Here is a 6,664-nt window from a genome sequence, read left to right as displayed (position 1 = left end):
TGCTGAAAAGATTTCTTAGTTAACATGGGAAAAAAGTGGATATTGATCCTACTGACAGTCTCTCAATTATGTCACAGCTTTCTATAATTGTTTCATACAGAGACTACTCCCAGAGAAGCAGCCAGGAGCATCCCTTGTATGGAGGTACACAGGCACGGCTGAACATGTAAGTGGCCAGTACTGAGGGTAATATTCAATCAAGTGGATCCAGAGGGGTGGTTTTGATATTCTTGTCAGATCAAAGAAAGACAACACAGAAGAAAAAGATCTAACTGGTTAAAAAGAAATAAAAATAAATAAGCCCATGAATGCAAAGGCTAGCTCTGTGTGTCGTTATGAAAGTCTTTTATTCCTGTATTAGAACAGTAAGCATGTTAATTTTGTCCTCTCATATTTTCTAGGTTCAGCCACAAGGGAAGGCTAGCATTCCAACCCCTTTTGTTAAAGATATATCTATCTTGTTGATTCTTGACAACCCTATCATGTCAGCCCTCTGTAGTAGCAAAAAGTATTTCAGGAAGAAAAAAAAGTGAAAGCTGACGTGAGCTACTCTTCTTCCTGTGGGCATATTTCACTATAGCAGATCCAGAGGGATGCTTTGTTATTCCTGTCAGATCAAAGAAAGAGATAAGAGAAGAAAATATAATCTAAAAAAGTAAAAACCTAGAAATGAAGACAACTGAGAAGCAATGCAAGATCCTTATAACATCATGACTCTTTAAATGATTTAAATATGCTAAATATCAAGTCCTCCATAAAGATATAAATATTGCATAGGCCATATGCTCTGCTAGCTGCCAGCAAAATCATCCTGCAAGAATTAGTTTATGGGTATGGCAACTGACTGTCAAACACTAGTCATTTTAATCATTTTTCAATTTGGCTGTGTGGGCTGTAGGTATGCTCAGGTATTTTGACAGGTGGTGGCTGCTAAGAACAAATATCTGAACCCAGTAGCTTCTTCATATTAGTTTCTTTTCTTTTTTTTTTTTCCGACTAAACACTCATGTTGGGATTGTGGGGATGCCATATTCTGCTGAATGTGAGGTGCACGCAAAAGATAACAGTTGTACTGTACAGCCTAGCTACATTTGCAATGGAGTATGAAAACAAGGAAAAAACAAGACAGCCTAGAATGTAAAAAAACTAACAATTGTTCTGTATAATTAGGGTAACCATAAGGAAATCCCGGACAACTGAGACATCTGGGACACTGCTCCCCTCCCCCCACCCCCAGTCAGCAGCACTGTTGCAGGCAGTGACAGAGGCCAGCAGGCAGGAGCACACGTACAGTCTGGTAGGGAGGTGAAGTTGCCCAGTACACCATGCTACTCCACCTCCCCACCAGACTGCACCCCTCGCCTGGGACTGGCCTTCGAGATCCAGAATTGCCCCAGCCAAACCAGGTCATATGGTCACCCTGAGTATAATGCTCCACTTGCTTTTTTTAAACATTACTAATTATGAACAAATTGCATTCAATAAAACTACATGGAAATCTGGCAATAATTTTACATCAAGAAATAAATAAAAAACCTGAAATATTAATTCTCTGCAAATCTATAAAAAATATGTGCTTTCAATGTTACATGTGACTAGTTCAGTTACATTTTTGTCAAACTGAGTCCCCCGTTGAATCATTTTCAGTTTTCCAGACACTACTAAAAAAACAGTTAACATAATCATATGAATAATTTATGTTTAAAAATATCAAATATGTGAGCATGCTGTTTATTCTGCAAGGATATAACAATTTATATTGTGCACACATAAGGTCCTAACATCTAAAAATGAGTAAGTAGTGTTTTGAGTGTCCTGCCTTCTGGGTACTTGGCACTTTTGAAATATCCAGTCATTTCAGAGTGTTCTAGATTGGGTACCCAGAATTTCAGAAAATGCAGATACCAAAAATGTTTAGTCACTTTTGAAGATTTACACAATGCAAAATAATAATTTACAAGAAAAATGAGCAAAAACATATAGGGGCAATTGAATGTGGTAGGCTTTAGATAGCTTTCTCTAACGCATTAGCATTCTTAACATCAGTCCTCATGAAGTCAGCTAGACCTGTCCAGAAGAAATGGTTTGGATTATGATGTAAACTAACAGTAAAGACAATTTCAAATAGCATCTAATGTCCAATATAACTACTGTTTACATATTAAAAAGAGATACAGGCTTTGTACTAGGGACGTTTTGTCATGTTTCTCCACAGGAGAAGGCTGTCACGGTAAAGTTCATTATCAATTACTGCTTTACAAGTACAAAATGAGTTAAGCTGTCATAATTTTCTCAGCCAGAGATCTTGTGCTGTCAAAGAATGTCAATTTTTAATTTGACAAAAGGAAGAAAATTATCTGTTATTCTGACCTCTAATTTCTTGACATTTTAATGCCATAATTGCTGTAGTTAGTGATTTCACCTGTCAAGCAAGAATGAATCAATATCCTTACGCTGTTCTTCAAGTTTTAGCATTTGCTTTACTACTTATTTTATTTAAACAAATAGGCCCACTTGTAAATGCCAAATACTAAAATTACAATACTGGAAAAATTACTTAATTTTGGATCTCTGTTAATTTTTACTATATTTTTTCCCTTCTCCATTTATTATAACATAAAAACAATATAGCAATGCACAGACTAAAATAAAAATAGCTCGAGTTGACAAAGAGTCCCTTCATTCAATTTTACATTTTAAAACTGGAAAATGTCACAATGTCCAGCCAGAGACAGCTGAGCCAAGATTTACATTTGGATTTGCTGTGGGGCACTCAGACTGAGAATTCAGATTTGGTCTCATCACTATATGAATTCCGGTAGGTTGATTTCAATATTTATATGCATTTATTTACTTTTTGATATATCATGAAATATTTTCAAAAGATAAAGAAGTAGTAAATATAACATGCTTATTATTTAATGGTATTTTTCTAATTCAAGAATATATTTAAACCATAAGTTACAGGAGGTTCTCTTGCACTAAGTGGTGGCTAAGGTAAGGGGAAGGTATAGAGATATTGACTTTCTCCCAATGCAACATGAAGCACAGGTCCCAGACATTTCCCTTTGTAGCCAAGTATGTGTGTGTGGGTGAGTCTGTGTATGCATGTGTGCACATACAGAAAAGGAGACTGAAGGCAGAATTGAGTCAGTCTCCCAGGCTAGGGACAGACATTACGCATAAACCTGTTTAAGTGATCAGAAACTGGTTTAAACCTGTAACAGAACAGATGTTTAAGTGCACATAAGCCAGTTAGAAAATGGCTAAAACTGGTTTGAGATAAACCTGGTTGAATGTAGTATCAGACTTAACTGATTTGGCTGAAACCAGTTTATGTAATGTCTGTCCCAAACCCCTTCCTGGTTTAAGTTAAATCAGAGTACCCCAGCATCCCAGCATGCTCTCTGGGCCAGGCAGGGCTGACCCCTCCCATCCCCTTCCCTCTGCTCCCTGGCTGTAGCTCTGGCAGAGACTTGCAGGCACAGCAGGGACTTCTGGCTTCCCCATGCTCCCCACTACCCCCCCCCCACTCACTGATTAAGCAGAGATCCCTTCTGCCTCTCTGCCACAGCAGAGACTATAGCCACCATGTGGTTTGCTAGCTAATGCTGAGAGGTTTCTGTGTGTGTCTCTCTCTCCAATTTCAATGGGATAGGCAGACAGAACAGTGACCACTTAGGGCTTTTGGAGCTAATCAACAGGTCAGCGGGTAAGCTGTTTAAGAAGTATGAAGTAATGTTGAGGGTATTGTTTTGCTAACCAGGTAATAAAGACTGTTATCAGCCCCCCAGTTGGCTTGCTCACCCATCAGTTTGCTGCAGACAGTATGACAAAGCAGTGAGGGAAACTGAAAAGCTCTGTATCATCAACAGATGCATGCACTGCACACACCTCCCTTGCTTCAGAGTGCTAGCCTGAGGCTAGGGGCTGGCAACACTCCTGCCCCTTGAGCAGCCAGCAGTGAAAAGCCTGGGACCCTGCAGGCATACATCCCTAATGAGAGAGTCCTGCTGGGGCCTGGCCATACCCCACATCAGCTCAGCTCCCTGCAGAAGGGAAGGGAGGGCTGCTCTAGCACCCCCTGACTTCTAGCCTAAGCCACTGCAGGCATGTGTCTGAATTTCCTTAGTCCAGAGAGCACATCTGTCCTGAATCAGTTCAGGCTCAGGCTTTTTGAATGTCTGTCCCTAGCCCTAATAATGAATGGATCCTCCCTTCTTCCCCTCAAGTCAGGGGAGCTAAAGATATGGCTCAAGTACAGTTTCTGTGAAATATCCCCAGTGTTCAAATAAAGTGCTCAGGCTGGGTGCTAAACACAGGGCTTCTGCAAAACAGCTAAAATTTCAAAAAGTATGCTTAGATTTGAACAGAAAATGGCAACTGTATGCATAGCAGGGATGCCAATGTACTGTCATAAACAGATGACAAGCATGCAAATTCTATTGCTTTTGTAAGTGGCAAACAAGGGTATGGGCTTGAATCTAGATATTGAATCTACCTTTATAATTTATAGGACTTTAAATGTAATGTATTGCGAAGACAAGGTTCTTTGGGTAGATGTGATATATTTTATTAGACCAATTAGATAGTTGGAAAAATTGTTCTTTGCAAGCTTTCAGGCACAAACAGCTGGTGAAAATGAACACAAAGTGTGTGTCCAGATGAGTGCAGTCATGTGGTAGGTGGCACTACAAACATGTTTGCAGCTCCATGTACCATACAGTCTGGAGTTTTTCAAGCTGCTAGGGCATGCTGCCTGAGGTAAGGGTGCACTGCCTAAGTGTGCACTGCTTTATTTTTTCCAGGGGTAAAACAACCCCACAGGAAATAAAAAAGATGGAGCAGCGCACACTTGGGCAGCATGTGCTGCTGAAAAGTGGAGCTGGACTGCCCAGAGTCATGCTGTGGCTCTCAGCCATGCTCTAACCAGTAGGATCACCATGGCTTCAGCCATGGGAGGTCCCCAGGAGAGGCTGCTGGGGCCAGCACAGTGCTGGCCCCAGCCTCCCCTACTGCCCCTGGGGTAACTTGCCACATGCCAAAGTGCACATGGCATGGGCGTTCCCCAGGGACAAGCAGATGCAGTGCAAGGCGCACCACAGGTACTTGTCCCTAGGCAACAAAATGTCCACATATGTCTGAATGCATCCCTAAGCAACAAGTACATGCATCTAACAGGTTGACAAGATGGGTGATGGTTTGTGCTTCTACATGGGTTTTGTAAAGATTCTAGATAGTCTCTTTTTTTTTCTGATTCCTGTTCTTGATGGTGCATTTTGGAGCTATCATTCATTCCAAAGTGCAATATGGAGTCAAAATATAACTGGAACATGGGATACAGAACCTGGTCTGATGGAGACCTTCCTTTTATGATCTACGCCCAATTTTTTGTATCAATTAGACCCTGGTTAATGTGTTTTATTTAGAGACTCATTCTTTAGTAGGGGTCCTTTTCTACTAAGACCTTGGACCATGTTCTTGGAAGAGGTGGCCACATTAATCTAGCTTAATTATCTGCTAATGGCTGCTGGGATTTCCAGCTAAAAGTTATTTGCTTAAACTATAACCTATGAATGGATAGTATTCATCAACTCTCTGTTTCAGAAGAAAAATCCAGTATTTCCTTCTATTAGAAAATAAACAACACTTATCTCAGATATTGTGATATGGGAACCGATGGTAAATCTTGGTGTACATCTTTTAAATCCCAAAGCTACTAAGTTCAAATATCTAACACTATAATCTGCTGGATAAAATACATAGGGGAAAAATTAAGTTTTCTAATCTTCCGTATTTGTACTGACGTTTTTTGGGTCTTTTAGGATTTTTTAAATGACTTTCTTAGTTATATTTGGGGAGTTGAAATATCTATGAAGTTCAGTTGTAAAAGGAAGGAAAATACATTAAATTACAAAATAATATAAATAATAGCCAAAATATGTAGTTGCAACAGAAATGTATCAGTCACAATTCATCCACAAGTAAATATGTATCCATAAAGGAAGGGCCTTATTATTAGGTAGAGAATCCCCAAGTCATTTATAACTATATTATTCCCATAGACATGTATGTATACATGAAATATATAAGCATAATTTACATCCCATTATTATATATAACAGAATACTTCCTAAACTAATTCATATTTAATTATTTTAAGCTATATGTATATTTCTATATAAAAGACATATCTAAACCAAACAGAGGAAGATTTAGAATCTTTTACTTTAAACCGAACAATATACTCTCAAGGTCACTAACAATAAACTTTCATTTGTGCATTTCCTTCTTTGCTTGTGGCAATGAAATGCAAACGACACTGTTAGAAGTTGTTTATGTAGTGCAAATGAAAGCACAAGAAGAGTCACGTATGTTAATGACTACAGGGTATGGATTACACATGCAAGAGAAAAAACAAAACCATCTCCCTGATTTTTTTGAAATCCTTGCTGACAAGCTGTGCATGTCAGTAAGGCTAGGAGAAAGCTGAAGATGCTCATCATGTCGCAAGTTATTAAGTAAGGTGCTTAGACAGGCTTCGATCCTACAAGCTGCCTTGTGGAGGCAGACCCTTGAAGTCAAGACACAGGAGTCTGCTCATGCAAATCAGGATGGTAAGCAGTGCAAATCCATTGTTTTCATTGCACTGGGCTCCTCAATT

General features: G+C 39.3%; 1 protein-coding gene across 3 annotated transcripts in view; it reads right to left on the bottom strand.

The window, feature by feature from the left end:
- LOC109302590 (neurobeachin-like) overlaps nucleotides 1–6,664 on the bottom strand; it is a 494,933-nt gene that overhangs the window by 61,517 nt on the left and 426,752 nt on the right. The gene's annotated exons all lie outside the window — the stretch shown is intronic.

The sequence above is a fragment of the Gavialis gangeticus genome, unplaced genomic scaffold (assembly GCF_001723915.1).
Source record: "Gavialis gangeticus isolate Ggan-Ray unplaced genomic scaffold, GavGan_comp1, whole genome shotgun sequence".
Taxonomy (NCBI): Eukaryota; Metazoa; Chordata; order Crocodylia; family Gavialidae; genus Gavialis; species Gavialis gangeticus.
The sequence above is the reverse complement of the archived record's forward strand: the minus strand, read 5'-3'. Positions and strand labels throughout refer to the sequence as shown.